The following is a 24,022-nucleotide window of genomic DNA, read 5'->3' on the forward strand; positions in this document are numbered from 1 at the left end:
GTAGATATAACTGTCATGCAGCATAGATATATGGTAGCGTGAGTCTGATCATCCACTTGCAGACAGAAGTTGGGGGGATGGAATAAAGCGATAGAGGAGCATTTTCGAAGTGATTGATGATGCCGATCAAAGAAGAATGGTGATTGAGTGATTGGCTATTTATTTAATATTTGGCCGTTTTTGCTTTGTCGGTGCTAGATTGTCCACGGAGGCATCTTATTTCCAGATATCGTATTGCTTATTCTTTCGCGAAACTTTCTTTAAATGAACTCCACCATTTTTTATAGTTAATAGTAACCACTACGCGGGCAGCCTTCGTCTGGCTTTTAAATGTACCGAAAAATGCCTAAAGGGGAGATAAAATGTTAAATTTAAAAATTGCGCAGAATGTTATTCTGCAGAACAACGTTAACAATACATAAATAAATAAAATGAATATTATCAGAAAAAGTATATACATATAATAAATCTGAATAGTTTCAGATTTTAAATTACGTCCAAAGGGGCGTTTATTTAACATTTTATGTATTTCCTTTATTTATTAACTATCACGTTCTTCGCACTTAAACCATAAAATTCAGTTCAAGCAATATCGCAAAATAATTTTAAACTGAGCATATCTTTAGAATTTCCGATACAGAGTCTCGCGCGTTGGAGTTAAAAATGTTTTTTATTAACAATGTTGCCATTGCTCGCTTTGAAATTCTTGAGTTCATTAATCAAAAATTCGTTAAAGATTTACAAAATATGAAATCGATAATAAAACAAATTCCAAATTTCAAATTTGGGCTTCCACATGGCCATATTCGCAGTAGGATTCCGTCATTCAAAATTCGGTGGCTGTACGTAACGTTGTTTTATCAAAGTGCGAGAAATATACATACATTCATACATATTTTTTATTATTTAATTTCTTTAAGTATAATGCAGGACTCTAACATTTGGTGGCAACAGTTTGAAAAGTGAAACGGACATTTATAGTGAACCAACGCAAAATCGCAAAACGAAAACTATACTCCAGGGACAAAGCCCCTTCCGACTAAAAAGAATATCCACAAATTTAAAAAAAAAAAAAAAAAAAAAAAAAAAAAAAAAAATTATTAAGCGATATCTCTTAATACAAATATTAATTATCCTAATAAATAAAAACCAACTTCCCGTTGCAAAATCTTAAGAATTCAACTGGTATAAAGGAAGTTAAGAACTTTGTTTCCTAAAAAAACATGAAAAATAATTTATATAATCTAAACGTAATATAAAAAAATTACAATGTAAAATTAAATTAAATATGAGATTTATTGCAGTGAATAAGCAATAAATCTTATATTTTCAAGAGAAAACAGTCAGGAATGTAGTATTCAAAGCAATGAATGAAAAACTTTTGCCAAATCCACATTTCTGAAAGAATGAAACTATCATCAGAAAACAATAACCAATCAAAATTGTGCTTTGTGGATAACATAATTCAAAATATACAAATTTTTTTGCCATTAGTTAATAAATATATATATATAGAGAGAGAGAGAGAGGAAAAAAAAAAAAAAAAAAGAAAAAAAAAAAAAAAGAAATTTTTTCTGTTGTGCCTCGCGAGACGCATGCGCGTCAGAATAAGAAGATTGCGATGTGGGTGTTGCGCGTCCAAAAATCAAAAGAAAAAAAAGCAGCATTTTATCTCATATTTGTATACAAAGCATTGAATGAAAAACTGTTGCCACAACTACATTTTTCAAAGAATGAAACTCTTCAAAATGATGCTATAAAATCGCAAAGTGAAAAAAAAAAAAAAAAAAAAAAAAAAGAAAACACCTGGCTCTGCCCTGGCTGTCGGGTTGACCATCTTGCACATGGTCAGATTGTTAGAGTTGACTATCAGTGAGAGTAGAACATTATGCTTTTGTTATAAATCGTTCAAGAGTTTTAAACCATAAAGTTTCTTTTTTTAGCTCCCTTACTGTCTCTTTCTTTTCTATGAAAAGCGCCGCTATGACTTTTGGTTTGTTTTTACTTTGCGACGTTTTTCTAACCCTGTATCTATATATTAATTTTGTATTGATTCTTGCCTACTGTCAGTAGATGTGACGAGGTCATATTAAATTGAAAATTCTGAACTGTGATAGGGCTTTAGGAAATAAGTTATTTCCATGGGTTTTAGGAAATAAGTTAGGAGACTTTCAGCAGTTTCTGTTGGCGACAACGTTATTCGCCAATGCGTTTGTTGTAACACGAGTAAGCGGTTTCGTACCATATGAACTCATTTCAGTTCGGTTGGTCTTTGATGTTTGGTCGTATACTGGCTTGCAGCAGGTGATAGTGATGCCTATAAAAGAGTTCCATTAGGGGCCTGGCTTGTGATACAACCGTGAAGAATATTCTCCAAAAGCGATAAGTACCTGACGGGGGAAGAACAAACAGATAGAAGCGGTTTGCTTCTAAAACTCGAAGAACGGGTAGATCTGGAGACTGGTAGGTGTCGATGCTGGTATTTTTCCAGAATCCATACATTCGCAAAGACGCAATATCAAACTAAGTAGTAAAAGCACTATGGATCAGTTGGTTTGATAAGCAAGAGCCATTATATGATCGGCTGTTCTTTCACTGTGAATTTTTTTCATTCGCGGAGAAGCTTAACTGTTGGTTTAATAGTTCTTACTTATAAAATGCGGCAATCTGTGCGTGCGTTTGATTGACTTTCAGACTGCGAGTGTTATATGCGTTCTGGATACTATTATTTAAGTTGTTGTTTGCATGACCAATATTTTTCATCGCATTGGGAGGTGGTGATTTTTAATTTCGTTTTCGAACTTTTACCATTAATTTTGTGGATATTGATAGTATCCCCTTTATGTTGTCCCACATATGCCAGTGCTCGGCTGTGATCCGAGGAAAGATCGTTATTCGTCTGCCAAACTTGATACGTTAGTTCTCTAGTACTTCTGTGATTTCGGAGTTTTGTGATTTTGTTTATCGAATAGTGAAATGAACGAGAATTCACTTCCCCGCTTCCTGCTATGGAAAGAATAGACAGCGCGAGGCCTAAACTCGATTATGTGGCTTAAAGTTATGATTTCAATCTGGAGACTTCAAATTTTGGTGCAAGCTGTAAGGACTCATTCATGAAAGACTTACGGCGTTTCTCAATTAGTGCTTCTGCCTGGACTAAGGGATAAACTGTTGTCGAAACTGGTTGATATGCCAAAACTTTGCAAAGGTGTTCCGTAATAATAACGTGAACTTTTTGTGAATCTCAGTGTGAAAGATTTCGGGTGATGATCGATCTAGTGCAAGGTAAGTGAAAATAATTTGGTACCGACAGCGATTCAAATAATTCCTAATATAATGCTCTAAAAATTACGATTCTTGTAGCTGTATTAGCTTTGACTGTACCAATGTTAATTTTGATAATGTCTCGGCTATTAGTAATTTTGAAAGTGTCGCTGGTTGCGTAATGAATTCTTCTAAGTGCCGTAGCGAACCTAGTACTCGCAAAATTAGAAAATGTCCTAATAAATCGTATAAACGCGTAAATGATGCTGTCTGCTCATGGTTTTCTTTTTTTTGTCGAAAAATGCGGATAAGTAAACGTCTGGAGTCTAAATAAGTTTCAGGAATTATCTAAAGCTTGTGATTAAAGTATAAATGCTGTCAATGATAAGTGTGTTATGAACACCTACGTATGACACCAACAAGTGTTACTGATATCTAAGGCACTAAAATAAAACCTATAGTGGTCAAGCCCAATGTTAAATTCTTGGAGTTTTTTAAAAATTCTTACACAGGATACTGATGCAAATTTGCTCTGCATTTTTTCTTTTTCTGGTGTGAATTTCTGGAAATATTTCCTAAGATGAAAACTAATCACAGAGTAATTTTTAAATATCGTATAAGCAAGCAGGTAGATCATTACAATGTAAAGTAGAAATTCGAATGTCCATTTAAAGTGAGAAAAGTAGGGGTTTAACCAGGCGCATACCTGAAGAGGAAATCGAGGAGGAGAATTTTTTAGGGTTACAATAAAGAAGGTAGTACAAATGTTCGGACTGAAATCCAATAAAAAAAAAAAAAAAAAAAAAAAAAAACAGTATTTGTACCAAATACAGTTATAGTTTGTTCTTGGTAACGAACTTATGTATGAAGTTACTAAATTCTTATATTTTAGTGTTTCAGTAGTCTCCTACAGAGTGAGAGATGAAGTGGTCCAGTACCATAATTTACAGTACTTTAACTACGTTTCGGAAGTGTGTAATTTAAAGCCTCGGTGCATTAAATATGCCGGTAAGCACAGAACAGAAAATTTTGTCTCGAAAATATTATACAGGGATAAATTTTCGAGGGTATATTAAATTACCTAAATATCAAGCACCCAATGTAAATGCTAATGCAAGTATGAATTATGTAATGTAATCTACTATTGTGCTGCAACCCTCCTGGCCGTTAATAATCGGCCTCATAGCAGAACACAGACAAACAAAAATAGATTTAAAAATTGAAACAAAAATTTAAAAACATAGATTGAAACAAAATATATAGTTAGAAACATCAAACTAAAATTTCGGTTTTGAGAGCCGTAAAAAATTGCAGCGAAAATGTATGCGCAAAAGCGCCAAATCTAGTAAACGCGCCCATTTAACAGCGCGCCAAATCTAGCGTACGCGTTGATTTCAGATTGCGTTAAGTTTATATAGTTCTATATTTCTTAAGACGCCATTGACATACTAGTTTAATTTTTAAATCCTTTTTTGATTTAAAATCCTTTTTTGATATCTTAAGGATTTAACAATTTGGGAATTGCCCATGACGAAAAGTCGCCAATAGAATTTTGGGTAAAGTCCAGAATCACCCACTGCTTGACGCGTTTTTAAGAATTGCACATACTCTGTAAATTCTAGAATTGCACAAAAATGGCACTGCGCACACCCTTGACTTTATTTATGTACACATCGACTTATTTTCACTTAAAACGTAAAAGAAAATTGACAAAATTTCAATTGTTTTTACTCTTGTAAAAAGCGGCAAACAAATACGTGAGCGATTCTGCACTTTACCGAGAATATTTTCAAAGAAAAGGCATTATTTATTATAGAAAATTATGTTTGAACAACCAACGAGATGAAATTATGTTTTAGCGATAAGTCGGTAGCGAAATGGCGATGCAGGCATCCATTCAGTTATGTTTAGCAATTTTTATATAAATTATAATAATGATCTGAAATAGTTATTTACTCTTATGCTTCCATTCAGTCATGTTTAGACTTTTTTATATAAATTATAATAATAAAAAAGTATTATATGAAATTAACCTTTCATCTAAATTAAAACATCAATCTTAGATAGTTATTTATTATTATAATACTTCCTTTTTGGCATTAGGGTTGCCGCAATTATTTTTGGCAGCACTGAAATCAACAATAATTTGGCGATTTTTTACGACCCTCAAAACCGAACAGTACCAATAAGCTATTCTTTTTCCCGAAATGTTCCATTTCTCTTTCCAGCAATCATAATAGAAGTAGCAAATTAGACCGTGTTCCTGAAATAAAGACTACGAAAAATACAATCGACAAATTATTGCATTTGCTATTTCTGAAGACATTTTTAACGCTGCTAAATAAGTCTACTAATTCTGATGAAATTATTATAGTGTAAATCGGTTATGTACATTATATTGTTTACATAACGTCTGTACTGTACCTTCTGATGTTCATTTTATTCATTCTTTTTCTGGCACCAATACGTTCTACTTTCCTGCATCCGTGTTCTTTTTCAACAATTTGTGACTTTTAACACTACTGACTCTAATTCTAAAAGACTTCGTTCAACAAAAACTTTTAACTTCTGAACATTCTTCTTTCGTTTTGCATATAAACATACAATTATTTTTTGCAGTTAAAAGTTTCGAATTCCTTATTGAATGTAAGATTATTTGATTAGAGGCGAGACATTATGCCCAATTACCGTGGTGTCTAAATACAGTGAAGAATGAAGGTGCCTGGTTTGTTTTAGTTATAAAGGTTGATGAAAAATTACAGAATATTTTACAAATCTCTCTATTACCCTTAATGTGACTGTCTTTGTTTTCAATTAAAATAAACAAGGAGAGTAATAGAAGAAAACCAATTTTCCCGATTTATTCCCTTGTGATAAGAGCTTTGCTATTGCTTGCCGATAGAACGTGCTGATGATATCGCAATAGCGTGTAGTTAGGCCTACTGTGTGCGAGCAAACCAGTTAGGGTATTGTTTACGCAAAGTTTTTGTTAGATTTGGCTCAAGCCCTTATTTTTCCTGCGTTGTTTGATAATCATTTCGCAGCCTTTAAATTTTGCCGCCAACATGCAGTCCATAATCTTGTCCCCCCGCTAGGAACGGCCCTGCTACTACTCATACACTCGGTTGTTCTACTCATCTTTCAAAGGACTTAAATCATATTATCTCATTCTGTTAATTCTAACTCATGGTTGGGTCCTAGCAGAACCCACACCCTTAGTGCGCCCACTTATATGGCGCATATCGATATATGGCTATATACATTTTGAATACTGTCGTACCTTGAATAATGTTTTGTTACTCTAAATTTCGAAACGGCTAAATTTAACCATTTAATAAATTTTCTGATCCATTTCACATTTTTCATCAGCAAATCAATATCTAAGTCACGAATTTCACATCGCAGGTATAGAATATACTTAATAGAATTTGCTCTGTTCTAGAGGTGTGTTATTGTAGAATAATATCTTACACTAACAGGACAACCGTTTATTATGGAGATGAATACATAATTGTAGTTAATTAGAAATCTATTAAAGTATATGAATACATAGCGCTTTACGCTTACTGACCAACTGACATGCAAATGTATGTCGCGCGCAGCAAAAAGGCTGAAATAAAGTTCGAATGAGCTAGGAGAATCAACGAAGTTTGCCAACATACCTCTTTTCGACTTTGATTACCCGTTCCTGAAAACTAAAACAAAATAAGTGTTAAAAATATTCAGTCCAGTAACTGTAGAACAGTTTTGAAGTTTAACAGGAGTCTGAGGTTTAATTAACATATTACCTCTCATATCACAGATAAGCGTCCTGTCTTCACGAAGCGCATCTTCACCACACTTAAACAATTACCACACAAAATGGCGACGAATGTCTAGGCTATATGTTTTGTACGAGAGGGAAAATTGAGTTCTTCATCATTTTCGGATCTCTTTGATTATCCCAACATATTTTGTTGGGTTTTCCATTTGGTATCTGGCCTACAATCGGTCTGAGGTTCGAATCCCGCGAAAGGGTTGGCTGTATGGGCGTTTCCGTGATTTTCACTATGTGTTGGTGTACACGAGCCAGTTCCCCTTAAAGAAACCTTCACGAAGATATCGCTTCCCTTAGGCAGATGCCCTCGATGCTTTGCCGTAATCACATAAAGCATGCCAGCTTTTTCAGGAAACGACGCAGGTAGACGGTTTCTTTGACGTCCTAAGAAAGTTTGGTGTATTTGATAATGGCAAAGCACTGGACAGCCATCTGCTTAAGGGAAGATTGCCTCCGTGGAGGTATTTTTCTAGCAGAGAGTGGCTCGTATACACCTTACTCATGGCGAAAACTACGAAAAGGCCCACGCAACCAACCCGTTCGCGGAATTCGAACTTCGGACCGAGCTATCAGTTTTCACTGGCGTTACCACTCGGCCGCTGGTGAGCTTTTCTGAAGAAGAGCAATATATTCAGTCTTGGTGAACTATAGATATGCACTGTGTTATTTTTATGATTCCCAAGTGATGGCAGAAACAAAGTGATATAAATGCAAAACCCGTGCGAGATTTTCGATCGTTAGTATTTGATATCCAGCCTGAAACCACAAGGGCGATGAGTGGTTTTTCTGTGTCTATAAATTAGACCTTGATCGGGTTTAAATATCGAAGTATTCTTTTGCAGTATGCCAGTGTTCTTTTCTTGGAACTAAAGCATGAAATTCACGTTGTATGTGTTATCTGTCCTAGCGGCTACTGAAAAGTACATACTGTCAAACTTCTAAATGGGGCATTCTTTATTTCCGCAATTTTGTTTTCATTTTTAGGACTCATCTCTTTTGATAATTTTTTCTTTTATCTATTGGTGAGGACAATGATATGTTTCGCATATTATATCTGTTTAAGATATCATCATTGTATTTTTTTTTTTTTTTTTTTTTTTTTTTTTTTTTTGAGAAATTTTGATTCGATTTTCATTTTGACAAATTTCTATGTCTAAGCACTAATACAATTTTCCCAAGTCTTTTATTTTAAAAGCTGAAGATAAACTATCGCTAATTGTTTTTTAATTTTGTTTAGAATCGGTGAAAAAGATAAGATCGTCTTCGTGTGCAATTATTTTTCAGTGTTAGATATTCTTTTAGCATAAACAGTTACCTGAATGAATTCGATTTAAAACTTCAGTTTTCCATCTATATTTTTGGCATTACCTTCCTGAATATTTAAGACCACACAATAATCTCCTGAATATTTAAGACCACACAATAATAGTGATAAAAGCGATCTAATACAAAGATCGCTTTTATCACTACCGTATAACGATTGCATCATTCGAATCAGTAGCTCCAGGGAAAGGACTTGATGTTTGTTGTGCCTATCCTAAGGTAGAAAACACATCATTATGAGAAAACGAAAGTCCTCTCATCATCACAACATAACCTCCGCCCACCAACGGCCGAGCGGTAAAGTCGCTGAACACTGGTAGTTCGGTTCGAGGTTTGAATCCCGCGAACGGGCTGGCTGCATGGGCGTTTTCGTGGTTTTCCCCACGTGTAACGTGTATACGAGCCAGTTTCCCTTAGAAAGTCCTCCACGAAGGCATCCCTCCCCTCAGGCAGATAGCCCTAGTGTGCTTTGCCATAATTAAATACACACACGCACAACATAACCTCCTTTCTCCTCCAGAGCGAAAGGCAAAAGAATTTCGGACTCATCAAAAAGTTTATTATTACTTTACACGCTTCAGAATCCAAAGTCCGAGCCTTAAATGCTTTTTGAACAAGAGTTCGGATATGAAGCTGGCACGTCGCCAAACATCACCTTATAACGTATTGTTTCTTGAACTTCGCAACGGGCGGCGATTTCGAATGCAGAAACCCGTACTGACGGCATCAGCATAGAATTTACAAGGTGGATTAAAACTTCGCGCAGTGGAAACTAAATTGCGGTTTAACACTTTTTTCTGCGGTAGTATTAGATATTGTCGTGGTTTACTCCGCCGTAATTTAGCAAAGTCCTTCCTTAAATTTTCTATCCATTCTGAGAATTTTGATTTTAGGGTTTAGTTGATTTGCAGTAGATCCTTGAAAACTTCTAAAACCTTGTTTAACTTCATCCTGAGATTTAAAAAAATAAACATAAAAGTATCGAGCTTTATCATTAATAAAAGTTGCAAAATGAAAAGATCCACCTACTGATTTGATCCTTATGGGGCGAGAAAAAAATCAAAGATTTAAGAATATGATAACTCTGGAAATAGATTCTTTAGAAAAGTAGTTGCTGTTTGTTTCTCTGAAGGCATATCTTAAGGTAGCAAAAGGATCATTCCGAAGAAAGTCCTCTAACCATATTATTTGATTGAAGTTTTTTTAAGATAGTTTTCGTTTAAAATGGCAAAATTTCATATGCAACAGATCTATTTCTGTAGCTGTTGAGACATGTTCAAGTACTGGCATAGTACTATAATGAAGTTCCCTTTCGCGTTTCGCTGATATAACTGTTTCATTATTAAAATTATTTATGTAAGCACATTTTTTAAAAACGTAATGGATAATTATTTGGAGAGCCTGATATTAAATTATTTTTTAAATCAAGAATTCGCGATATATTTTCGAGTTTAATGTTATGAGTTTTAAAACTTGTGCAAGTTTTAAATTTACCCTTTCCGATACTTTTAACTACTGTATCAGCTAATTTAACGGTACTTTTCCGTTTTGTCGGCGCAAGCGATAAAGTCGCCAATAATGGTATACAACCGATTCCATACGGAATATTCTCGCTGTAGCCTTTTACGCCTCATTTTCAAAACAAGTCGCAGCTTTTTCTTATCAGATTGATTGTTTCTTTCAATACTGACATAAAATTACATAGAATTTTTATCAGACAGTTCATTTTTATGTCTAAGGCCATTTTCGGTAATTAAGTCAATTAGGATGCAATCACAGCGCTTACCCGAAGCCGAAAATATAGAAAAGGTAAAGTCAAGGGTTAAATTCATCAATTCTAATGAGAATGCATTAATGAAGTAAAGCTCTGCAGTTTTACATAATTTCTGAGTAAGCTATTCGTACGCATTGAAATATTTCTTGCATTTAAACTTGTGTTCCAAATTAAGATTGAACTTGAAATTAATGTAGATAATTACTGAGAGCATTAGATTTTTGTAGAGTAGTTTACGTGAGATGAGATCGCTTGGGGTCACGTGATATGAACCGGCGAATCAAGATGTTGAACCATGAAAGCATAGTAAATTCTTAAATTAATGTCTTTTAACAAATTTATTGTCTTTATTTATTGGCTTTTTTATGAAATTTTAAGCGATATTAAAATGTTTATGCCTTCAAAAAAAGAATTCTTAGAACTAACATTTTTTTAATATTTTTTATGTGTATGTTGTCGCCAATAAAGTCTGCTTGGCGAGATTTTCGCCGGCGAAACGGAAAAGTACCAATTTAACTTAAATATCACCTAACTTATTTAAGAGATTGGCTTTTGGAACATATGTGCAATGTTGAACTAATATCAAGACAGAACAGGACTTCAGACTTAATGCATCAGTACTTACCATGATGCGGTCCTTGTTTCCTGCTTGACGGAAGATTTTCTGCAGACAATGTTTTACGAAATGCCCAGCCACGGTAAGATCGCTTCCCCAAACGGCTGGTTTAGGGTTGCCAGAAAATGGCAAGGAAAGGCAAGGTTGCCATATTTGGAACCACAGTACAAACTTTACTCTTGCCTTTTCGAACTTAGTTCATTTTGATGAACTCCAGCTGGACATTGTCTTACTGGTTTGTAGAACTTTTTCAGATCTACTGCTTTTGCAAGACTTCCAACTTCCACATCACATTGATTAAACGCTTAGGTATGACTTTGTATTTTCGCCTTCGGGTGTGCGGCACGATTGCGCTCTATTTGCTAATCACAGTGAACGGTCTGAACGGCAAATTTTGAACGAACAAGTCAAAACTCCATATAGTTGTATACCTGATGTGAAGGAGATGTAAACGGTAAAAAAAGGGATTAGAAGTTAATCGTTAGTCTATCGAGTCGATCGCGAGTCTAGTGTCGAGTTGGTCGTCGACTGTAATCGCGAGTTGGTCCATCGAGGGTGTGTAACGTTTAGTATATCGTAGTATATTGTAGTGCGTCGTCAAATGTGTTGAGCTCCCAGAGCGATCGACCGAGTTGGGAGCTGTACTCTAGTGCTTTGCCGTGAACTATCAGACCGTTATAGTCTGATAGCCTGAAGGGCTGTGTTGCAGATCATTTCAGCGTGTTTGTCTTAGTTTTTCGACGAATGTAAACGTGTTTCCAGAGCTGCCCTGAATAATACTGACTAAATAAATTGTGTTTGATACTTTACTATGTGTCGTCATCAGTCGCTCCAATTCCACGACCTCGTACAGAAACGCAAAACATGGCACATTCTTCAAGGCCAGACGTTGTGCTCTAGTTAACTGGATAATGTTTTCTGTCTGATGGACAATTATGTTCCAGTTTAGAAACCGTTCATTGATTATGCGTCAGACCTCTTGAACAGAACGCAGAATATGGTTTTGAATACTGTGATTCAGAATATGATTGCTCTTGTGAGCTCTGCTACTTCCAGCATTTCTGGAGAAGGCAGTTGATTTTGGGATTCCGAAAGCTTTCATAAGAGTCCAGTGTGCTATACGAAAGCAATATTGTTTGTAAACCAACCGAAATGCTGAATTTCTTTTTATCCGTTTCTTTGAGTTTATCAAGAAGTATGAAAAGGTCATTTACAAGATCAGCCGTTTGTTTATAATCACTCGTTGTCGTAAAAAACAATGTTTTTAAGAATATGGCCTTTCTAGCTGATCTTTTCGATTCATACATGCAGTGCAATTTACTCCAATATTCATTAGATGGCGCATAGTTCTTTACTTGTTCACTGGGTGAGTTTTATAGTATTATAACCACTTATGCTTGTGGTCAGCTGTTATCCATTTGGAAATTTCTTCATCACCAGTTTCTGAATTTTTCCAGATACATAGTCTCAATGATCAGTTCTAATCAGTATTAGTTTTCAACTGAAATTGTATTTGCCGTTCGTTTCGATTTCATTTGACTCAATTCATCTTGTCGCAAGAATTTCACAATGAGTGTTTTAGCTCTCAGTTAAGAGTGGTCTGGGCCTAGACAATATAAATAAGATATTCTGCAGTAAGAGGATTTATTGTGACGCTGAATATATTAAAATAAGTAGCAGAGTAGAAAAGTAATTACGTATTTCAATATACAGTGCGTTGCGCTTCTCGCTTTACTGATTGATCGTCACTCAAGTATGTATCGTATTTAACAAAAAAAAAAAAAAAAAAAAAAAAATCGGGAAATCAAATGCGTTGCAAATGGTTATCTCATCTTGAAATCTATAAAATACCTTTGAAATAGCACCGATTTTAAGAAAGCTTTATTTCAGGAGACGATTGTTTAGATGTTACTTGTTGCTTTAATGCAGAATAAATTTGCATTTATTCTAAATGATTTTGTTTCCAATCTTGACATCCCCCTGCACTAAATGACGAAGTTGCTCAGCGTCGCAATCAAGTCTCCCTTGCAGACATGCTGCCTGACGGCATTTCGTTTACAGCGGGCAACATTTTTTCTCTAAATGTGTGTATTAAGAAGACTTATCGGGGCAATGATATTTTCATTTTAGAATTGTATTTATTTGGTGAATAATAAGATACATTTTACTGAAAAAATAATTACAGTGCGCTTTAAGCTTCAAGCATAAAAATTATAATTATTATAAAAGAATTTCATTTTCCTCTTCGACATCAATGGCTTCCCTGATGCCGAAATTGTGACGTCAATTTAGTTAAGTCTAGTTTAATAATTAGTGGTTTTAAGACAAATACAAGCAACTGAATTCTCGGTAGTTCAGCTTATCACCTGGTTTACTTAAAATAAATTTCAAGGGTGAAAAAATTTGCTCGCATTTATAAGTTAAACCAAATGCGGACAAACGGCGAAGCCAAGTTTTTGGAATTATAGATTACGGATCGGCACTGCCAAATTTATCGATTTCTCATTGAAACAACGTTAAAAGTTTTAAAAAGGCATGTTCGTTGCTGGAACTTTGTAACCAAACAAAAATGTTATTGTTATTTATTTTCGATTTATTTTTTATGTATTCTTAAACGTTTCATTTATGTTTAATAATTTATTTTTATGTATTGTATTTTATTTTCGGAACTCGGGTGGGTCACTTAAAATTATAAAATGGTCACAGATTGCCGAGGCTTGGTCTATAGCGATTTTTTTCTAAACTGTTCTAGGCTGCTAAGCTATTCACAAGGCATATGACGTGATTTGTGCCCAATAGGAGACCTTGATCGGTTTCACAATTTTAAGAGTGTTTTAAATGCCTTCATTTTTCACAGGTTAATTTTTTAAAATTTGTCATAGTAATAATAAACAGGAGGCTTAGTAATAGACAGAAAGTAACAGTGATTGAAAACGCTTCAACCAGTTTGCCTTCAACCGGTTTCACTTCAACCAGTTTGGCAGTTTGCTTCATACAATTTGCTTAGAGAAAACAATACTAACTAAAAACTGTGTAGCATCTACGAAATTGAGAATGGGAGAGAAACGGATACAAATGCATTGTCTTGCGAATGTTTTGCGGATACGAATTACATTGGTCAGAAGACTTGCCTGATAAAGCTATTTTGTGTACGTATTTGCCATTCGAGTCCACAAAGCAAATATCGAGAGAATATTTTCCCTAATATTAACTCGATAGTCGGACGAAAGAAACAACTTGTCAGAGCAGATAACTGAAGTAACTTTGATTTGTCATCATTATTTTAAAATGACTTTATAGTCATGCGAAGAAAGACAAAGGTATAATTAAGAAAGTAAAATCAGCTTAAACTATGACTGGGCTAAAAAGGATTACCCTTTCCTGCTGTTATTATTTTGCGTGTTCATTTTATTAGGTTGCGTGAACTTTCAGTGATTTTTTTTATCAGAGTAAAATAAACCAACCCACCTTTCCATCCCCCCAAAAAATAACGCAAAATAAAATAATACACACAGCCTACTTAGCAATTTCTATCAATGCTTCGAAATTGACTACCCTGTATATAGAGAGAAGGCGTAAAAATAAAATAAGTCGCTAATAATTAGATTTATAATAAAAGTACATGAAAGATTTATAATAATGGTGCATTTTAGGTACATGAAAGAGAAAAAAGATATTTTATCACTTATAAATAAAGTAAATTCTTTATTTTAACCAATAATTTGAAGATCTGCTATTCGACGACGAGCTTCCCGGTATAAGCTGGATATGGACTGACTGACGGACCACAGAGGCAGGCTTCCGATCTAAGGTTATAGACCAAAGTTTGCCTGCTCAGTGGAGAGGAGAGTTTGTTTACTCAAGCAGCCACCGTAGAACTGGCACAGAAAAGTCGTTTATTTAAATCTTAGCAAAGAAATAGGATTTTCACAATAACAGAAATAATAGATTACATTGTAATAAGAAATAAGAATTGCTATATAGAAGTATATAGCAATTCTTATTTCTGCATAATATGACACAATTTCATCACAATTTTAAATCCACATATGCAACCTAAAATGCATGATATGTTTAAAGAAGAACTGTTTAAGGTAAAGCAAACAATATATAATCTTATATAAGAATAAGGAAAATTTAGAAATATGTAAGTGACTGAATGGTGCGCTGCTAGGTCGGTGTATTGGCAACCTCACTGCAGCTTTGCAGATGCTCGCCGACCATTCTTCCATCCTGATAGAGTTGCATGTGGCTGTTCGTGTGTCAACTGAATAGTATCGCTGTATTTTTGACTCCGTAATTTTTGTCCCCTTAAAAAAAAACACATTTAGTGTTATTAATCTAATACATATAGTTGATCAATCCAATCATTTTATACTTTGTTTGATTCCCTAGTTTCCAATATATTTATATATATATTAATAGTGCATCTAATTTATAACTAGCAATTATTTTGTACTATATTTAATTATTGGGTTCATAGCCTCCTTGTGCATATTGTGTCTGTGCAATCAGTAGCATATCTGTTGTATTTTAAGGAATGTATAGTAACATATTTTCCTTATTTTTTGTTTTTGTTTTAAAGAAGGTAGATATTATCCTCTACAAGTCCTATAGGCATATTTATTATTCTCTGTTCAACAAATATGTAACTTCTAATGCATGTAGCTATAGTTTTGTAATAAGTGCATTCACTATGGTCATTTAAGTATGCTGATTTTAATCGATTCTGGTATGAATCTGGTATTTAATTCATAACGGGATCTATTAACCCTGTGCAAATGTAAATTTTGTATTTTATTAATAATGTGCTCTGTTAATCCTTTTGCAAGATAGCGAGATCTATTAACCCTGTGCAACTGTAAATTTCGTATTTTATTATTAATAATGTGCTCTGTAAACCCTTCTGCAGAATAGCGGGATCTATTAACCCTGTGCAACTGTAAATTTTGTATTTTATTAATAATGTACTCTGTTAATCCTTTTTCAAAGTCGCCTCTTGAAACTGTTTAGTAAAATGAATCTTTAGCAATTTCAAACAAACAGGAAATTTAACTGCTCAGTCAGTCATAACAAATAGCTGTATTTAACATCCTAGCATCGAAAATGTAGAGTATTATATGTAAAAATTTCTATATAAAACTGTATGTATATGCGGCACTGTAGCCTTTTGAAGAATCGTTAAAAATGCCATCCTGCTTGTTAGCTGTAGTCACGGATAGCAGATATTAGATGGCATCTGCCAACATGGTAATTACACCGAGAGACTTGTTAAGTCCTAGGGTCGGTGGTAGTCCTAGTGTTTCCTGGTAGACTATAGTGCTGCAAGTGATCTTGGAGAGAGTCGTGCCCCCATGTGCAGCCTGACTTCTGCCACGGCGACTGGTCTCGGTAGAGTCTCTGGAATGGGACCTTTTGAAAATAAACCTTCTCATTTCTTTTCGCGACTTGCATCTTTTCTTGAGCTCTTGATTTTGCTTTCAGCTGAGGCTTTAATGATATGTTTGGCTAATGTTAAGCGGGTCAGCACATCCGGTTGCCTGAGGGTTGTTCTCTTCTTCGCTGATTCTTAATGCAGTCCCAGGGATACCAACATGACTTGAATCCATTGTAGGCGGACGATCCAACCAGCAGTGATAAATCTGAAGAGGATTTCATGTCTCTTTTAAGTCCTAGCGCAGTGTGTGGATGTGTTGTTTGCAATAATAACGGTGATGGTTGTTTGCTAATTACTGAAGAACGCTACACGATGAACGCTGATTTGGTCTTGTCGTTTGATCATTAAGTAAACCAAATAAGCTTTTGGGAGAAAATATTAAAACTGAAATTTAGTGTCATGCATTATTTCATACAGAACAGACTACAAAAATGAAATATAATACAGAATTTTAGTTATCAGAAAGTGATTACGCCCATGATCTTGAAACAAATCTGCCGTTTATCACTTAAATCCCAAGTAATTTTACATGTTCATTACGGAGCACATTTAGGAGCATTTACAGCACATTTCGGATCTAATCATTTCAGCATTAGGGATAGCTAATAGTATTTTATACACTGAGAAAGAAATTTAAAAATGAATGTTAAATTACTATCATTCATTATTTCATGTTGAAACTCTGGATGTAAAACAATTACATATTTTACAACAGACTATGAATATGAAAGAATTACACACCTGTATTTAGTAGCAATGAAGATCCATTAAACTGAAAAATATTTGTCGTTTATCAGTTAAACAGCAATTCTTTTTAATCTGTTGTTATTACTCTAGATGCCGAAGCTAAGCATTCACAGCTTTTGAGATAGCTAAATAACATTTTATGCATTGCAATCGAATATAAGTGGTAATGCATCTTTAGTTTCATAGTATTTCAAATGATTTTTGCTGTTTCTCAGTTCAGAAATGGATTTGAGCAGGGGGTTCTCGATCGGTGATACGCAAGAAAAAAATAGGTAGTACGCAAAGAAACAATGTATTTTTAACTATTAAATTCTAAAATTAAAACCGCAACATCCTGATTTTTTCTCTAACACTCGTAAATTAAAATCTGAGCTTTGTTCAAGCGTGGTGGTGACAGTAGTACCTTTTAGTGGTGGTGACAGTAGTACCTTTTAGTGGTGGTGACAGTAGTACCTTTTAGTGGTGGTGACAGTAGTACCTTTTAGTGGTGGTACTCAGAGTTTTCATTTTTTTGTTTAGATGTTACGCGTTTGTCAAAAGGTTGACAACCGTTGGATTAGAGTGTTTAATTAATGTAACACGCTTTCTGGCTCCCTGCCTAAACTGTGTCTCAGTTATAACATAGTTCATTCCAGGGACATCTGTAATTGAAGAATCTCTTGTACATATTCTCCTACCACCAAACTCTTGAGGGGATCAATACACATTAATTGCTCCAGCTTTCTAAACACGCATACATCCTCTGTTAACCAACGCACAGTCCACACACTCCTTTCACCTTAAAGAATTTTATGATACCTGCAGCTATAATATTTCTAAATCTCAACATAGTTTTATAGTTCTTTCAATTTTTCGGTAGTTCCAATGCATAAAAAGGCATACATTTTTCGTTAAAAAATAAATATCAATAAGGTAAAAAAAAAAGTTGAGTGAGTACTTACTATGGGGAAAACAACCATCCTGTGCAAGGGGGAAAAGTAAACAAATAATATATAAAAAATCCGGGGATGTATTTTGGAAATTCAGTTGAAGCCTAGCTCCAGAAAACTACCCACTAAGTTAGGCTGTAAAAGCCGCGATTTCAGAATTCTAAGAGTTTTCTTCTACTTCAACTTTCTTCAACTTCTTTTTTCCCTTTTATTCAGAAATTTCAGAGAAACGAAAAAGAACTGAATGAGTAAGAAAAGTGCGTGTAAAGAAATTCGAACCAGGATGATCTCTGTGAAGCGCAATGGTCAGTGAACGGTCAGCATTCTAAATTTTTTTTCCTCGTCAGTTCTCTCCCTTTGTAAAATTCCTATTCGAGAATTTTTTTTTTTCTTTTAAGATTTTGAGAACCAGCTATGTTCTCCTCTTAATGTGTTCACCGACTCCCTCCCCATCCCCTTGACTCTGGTTAAAAGTTTTTCCCTTGGATAAGCTGCCTGTCAAAGTTTAGGTCAGGAGAGCAAATACGATGTTTGATGAAATGTGATTTGTAGAGAATTTTATTTCTCCTATCTGCACATTTTTTGCTCGTAGTTATAAAATACTTATTTTATTCTCCTTTATCGAAGAGTCTTCAGAAATTAAAAAAAAAAAATCCTTCGTTTTGATGCTATGCCTCGTAGGACTAGAAAAAAATACTCAAAGGAGGTATTTTTGATGTAATTGAAATATGATATAGATGAAAATATAAATGAAAGCGTGGATAATATCTGGAGTGTTTACCACTGGTAGGATGATATGATAGTCACATACTATTTCTCTAGGACAAAATATTAATTAATAGAAATTGAGTTACAGACGTGAGGTTTGGAGACATTCACTGCTATAAATAAACTGTGACCAGGCGTTTGATAGACGTGAAGCGACGTTCGCTAAGTCTAAAAGTAAGTACAGAAACTTGAGAAGGGTGCAAATGAAGATCCTTTTATTTTAAATTCAAATAGATGAAGGCACACCTGGTGCTTACAAATCCGCCAGCACTAATGGCGAGAAATTCAAATGTAACGCTAAATTTAAACACCTAATGCCCAAACTAATAATTAATAGCCTATTAAGAGAGTAATTTAGTGTCGGAAGAGAAATTTTAGAATTCTAAGAGTTTTCTTCTACTACAACGTTTCTTCAATTCTTTTCTTTTTTAACATTAAGAAATCAGCAAGTAGCAACGCCGAAGGTAAGAACTGTTATCTAGAGCAGCGGTTCTCGTGCCACCATTACATTTACAATGATTATTTTTGAATTTCTCAATAAAAATATAAAAAAAAGAATTTTGCCATTTTCACAACCTTATTGGCTGTTCTTATTAAATATGCACACGTAAAAATATTAGATTGAAAATTGGTTACCATTTTAATTACCAAAATTTAAGTTATAATACTTTAATTCTAAAATTGTGTGAAATTTGGACCTGTGTGAGGAAGATCAATTTCTTTATGTTTGGACTTATTTCACTTCGCAAATATAACATGGAAGAAAATCCTAGTTCACACAAATATGTTCTGCAAAAGGCGATAAAAATTTAATAGCTTTATTTCACATGCCTTTAAATTCTTTTTTTTTCGTTTCAGCCAAAAGTTAACAAGTGTTATTTTTTAAATCTTCACAGGAAATTTCTATCAACAGTTCTTTTTTTTACCCAAGAGATTTTTTAATTTAATAGTTAAAAATACTGTTACTTTGCGTACCACCGGTTGAAAATTGCTGATCTAGAGTATTAAATCTAGTGACATGGCCTTCAAGCGGCAGAATACGCTTTGACTTAACAATCTCAAACCTTCACCACAGCAAACACTCGAAGTGGTAATTTGCAGTTTGCCGGGAAAACGGAGACAGAAGTGACGGTAAAAATTCCAATCATAAGAAAAACTGGTTAAACAAATTAAACTTTCATAGCGATTCAAATTATTAACCGGTGAGGAGGCACAGATGACATCACTAAAAAAACAAGGAACAAGCAAATAAAATTTTGTCATTTAAAAGGCTAACAGTGCTATTTTCAATTAATCTAGGAAATTGCTACGTTTGTTTCAATGCATAGAACCATGCTCGTGTTGTTTCGTTTTTAGAATTGGAGCGGGAGATGTCGTAAAATTTTGACTGCTTCATAGTCTACATTTCTGATGGACATTGGCCCATTCAAGTTTCATGTGAGAAAGGAAAGAGACTATAACGGAAAACATTACAATACAAACCCCAAAAAGGTGATTTATTTATTTTCGTTAATTTATAAGGTATTTCTCCCGCCTTCTTGGCATGCCTTTGTGGTGTAAGAATTGTAGGCTTCCTTCAGCCCACCTGGACACGAATGTCCCCATAGCTCAAAAGAAGGGTCCCCGTATCTCCGCAAACGAGGGCAGCCAGTAACCCAGCCACCCCTAAACAACAAACAAAAATGCTAAATAAAAAATAAATAAGCACATATAACACAAAATAACAGACTAACAAACAAACAAAAAAAAAATCCATAAACACAAATTCCCAATATAGAACACCACAGATATCCAAAACCCATACAAACACAAAATTCAATTTTAACAGAAGATTCCTACTAGCCCCCATGTTTTCATTCATAAACTTCATTAGAACAATAGAATATGATTTAAAAACTTTAAAATTAATGACACTTACATTAAAATCAGTAATGTTAAAAACCTGTCTAATAGGGGCTGTTAAACTACAATCAACCACGAAATGCCTAGCATCGCTATCAACCCGACAACTATTACATAATTTATTTTTCTGTAGATTAAATCGGTTGAAATAGAACAGAAACCTACCATGTCCAGTTAAAACTTTATTAACATCAATATTATCAACTTTATTAATATCAATATTGTTCATACATTTCATTTTATTTGTGATTTTAATTAGTTCCATAAAGCCTTTGTTTGTAGGTGAAGAGAAGCACTGTATTTTCCATTTGTTAACGTAAAATGTTTTCATTCTTCGAATTGCAGTTCTCTTCGAATCCCTTTCTTGGTGTAGTGGCCTGCACGCTGGGCGCGTATTCCAGAAAACCGCGGTTCGATTCCCGGCGAAGGTGTTGCTCATTTTTCATTTTTGACTGCTTTCAAAAAAATACCTAATGTCTCTACAGTTGCGATCGAACTAAAAAGGGTGTTGGATGATGATTCTCCACACCCAGGATTTGGAGATTGGGTCTCCTTCGTGGTGTGGTGGTCTGCACGCTGGGCGTGTATTCCAGAGGTCTGTGTTTTGATTCCCGGCGAAGGCGTTGCATATTTTCCATCTTGCTTGCTTCCAAAAAAATACCGGTACTTTTCCGTTTTGCCGGCGCAAGCGATAAAGTCGCCAATAATGGTACAACCGATGCCAAACGGAATATTCTCGCTGGTAACCTTTTACGTCTCATTTTCAAAACAAGTCGCAGTTTTTTCTTATCAGATTGATTGTTTCTTTCAATACTGGCATATAATTACATAGAATTTTTATCAGATAGTTCAGTTTTATGTCTAAAGCCATTTTCGGTAATTAGGTCAATTAGGATGCAATCACAGCGCTTACCCGAAGCCGAAAATATAGAAAAGAAAAGTCAAGGGTTAAATTCATCAATTCTAACGAGAATGCATTAGTGAAGTAAAGCACAGCAGTTTTACATAATTTCTGAATAAGCTATTCGTACGCATTGAAATATTTCTTGCATTTAAACTTGTGTTCCAAATTAAGATTTAACTTGAAATTAATGTAGATAATTACGGAGAGCATTAGATTTTTGTAGAGTAGTTTACGTGAGATGAGATCGCTTGGAGTCACGTGATATGAACCGGCGAATTAGGATGTTGAACCATGAAAGCATAGTAAATTCTTAAATTAATGTCTTTTTACAAATTTATTGTGTTTATTTATTGGCTTTTTATAAAGTTTTAAGCGATATTAAAATGTTTATGCCTTCAAAAAAAAAAAAAAAAAAAAAAAAATTCTTAGAACTAAAATTTTTTATGTGTATACTGTATGTTGTCGCCAATAAAGTCTGCTTGGCGAGATTTGCGCCGGCGAAACGGAAAAGTACCTAAACACCTAATGTCTCTACAAATGGAATTGCTTTTCAGAATTGGATTCGGTGATCAGTTTAAAAGCATAGCAAATATCGGTTACATTACACTTTTTTTAATTAAACTCCTTACTAAAATTTTCAGGGTTTTTATACACATTCAAGTTTGTATTTATTCTCATCAAGTATTATTTGATATAAATGACGGGTACAATTCATGAAGGACTCGTTACGAGTTTTGTTTACCCGCTTGCTGGTTTCTTGTTCATATAGAAAGATGAGTCGTTAGTCAATGACAGATTATTTCATTCGTATGAATTTCTAGTTGGCAGACATCGGGTAAATCTAATCGCTGGTTATTATAACTAAAACACAGTTAATTTAGCTTCATTTCACTGCAGTCAATAATTTTATTTCTATTGCTGCAATTCAGTTGATGGGTTTCAAAGTTTGAAAATTGATTTTTAAACTCCTTCCCAATAATTAACCGGAACGAGTTTAAAAATTGATTACAAACTGCCAACCTTACTTGCTACGTGTGTGAAAACAACGTCAAGCAACGTGTGTGAAAGGTTTCACACACGTTTCTCGGGAATGACCATACAACGCGGTGAAGCATTTTATTCACATTTTTTAAAAATTTAATACTAAATGATTTTTTGCACCCATCTTTATTTAACTAATAAATTAAAAATCTCAGAATCGGATAGAGTGGAAAAAAATATTTTTTTAATGAAATATGTGTGAAATCTGCGATGCTCAGTTTTTGGCGAATTTCCGAAATCATTCGGACTTTTTACGGGTATTTCACGTATATTATTTTAAAACTTATACGTCTGAATTGCGTTCATAACGAAGATTTGAAATTTCTATACGTAGTAAAGCAATTTCGTTACCCTCTTTTGATACTGATCTTTTATCTTTTGATAAAAAAATATTAATTTGGCAATTAAAAAAACATGCTGCAGTATGTAGTAGAAAGAAAATATCGGTTCTTCGTTAGGCATCGCTTCGAAACATGATTTTAAGATTGTGATGTCGTTACGTCATACTATTTTTCTTCCTCTCCTTGCTGAAATTACTTGCTTAATGTAAAAGTGGTCTGGTATTTTGTAAATGCTCTTATGGATCATCTTTCCTCTTTTGATTACAGATAGATTTTGCATTTGCTATTCATTTCGTTTATTAAATTATCCCATATATTGACTCAACATAGCGTCCACAACAAATTAATTCAGTTTCTGTGCCTTCAGTGTCTTTTTGCCGAGTGAGAACAAAAGTAAACTTTCAGTTTTGTGTTTCAAAAAATCTGTCTTCTAGCCCGCTCACGGTATTGCTTGTTTTTGTGTAAAAACTGTAATTTTAATTGTAAAAATTGTTTTTTTTTTTCCTTCAATTTTTAACTGTATTTGGTGTTTTATGTTTTTGTATATATTTAAATTTTTAATAATGATATTTTGTGTTTTTATTATTTTTGCCTTGCTGCGAAGTGATAACTGAATTAAATGAATGAGAAATACGTCTCTAATGAAATTCGAGGAAATAAGTGTTTCATATTAGCAGAAAATACTGTCGCCAGTCTGTTTCGGATAGGGCAGAATGTTTACGAGTAGCGCATGCGACTTTAGTAAGCAGCGCTGAATCATCTATGAAAAACCTTTTGTTTATTTGTTTGTTTAATTTCTTTTATAAATCGTTTTAGATTTACTATAGTATTTGAATAGAACATGTGGCAACAATTAAATAATTCCTCAGATGATATATATATATATATATATATTCATTCTGAGTAATAAAATGAATGAGATGTAATGCTGCTAAGTAAACCTAGCGCCAGTTTATCGCTATGGTAAATACATATGGTGAATTTAAAAAAGCGCATTTATTCTATCGTGGTTTATGCATTATCGACGAAGTAGATTTAATCCAATTCAATAAATTTAAATGAAATGCAGGAAAAATTGCGTCTAATTTAATATTCCGTACAAGGAAGTCATGTGGTATACACTTCAGATTTTTTTTTTTTTATTTAGAAAAAAGAAAGA

General features: G+C 34.1%; 1 long non-coding RNA gene across 1 annotated transcript in view; it reads left to right on the forward strand.

Moving 5' to 3' along the window:
- The first annotated feature begins 2,276 nt into the window (after window positions 1-2,276).
- The window catches only part of LOC118186315 (uncharacterized), a 143,900-nt gene continuing 122,154 nt past the window's right edge, over window positions 2,277-24,022 (forward strand). The window contains exon 1 of the long non-coding RNA XR_004757753.2: window positions 2,277-3,285. This is a non-coding gene — a long non-coding RNA (uncharacterized LOC118186315). The remainder of the gene's footprint in view (window positions 3,286-24,022) is intronic.

Source organism: Stegodyphus dumicola, chromosome 12 (genome assembly GCF_044657685.1).
Source record: "Stegodyphus dumicola isolate Sdum_Otavi_A_Nest chromosome 12, ASM4465768v1".
NCBI lineage: Eukaryota > Metazoa > Arthropoda > Arachnida > Araneae > Eresidae > Stegodyphus > Stegodyphus dumicola.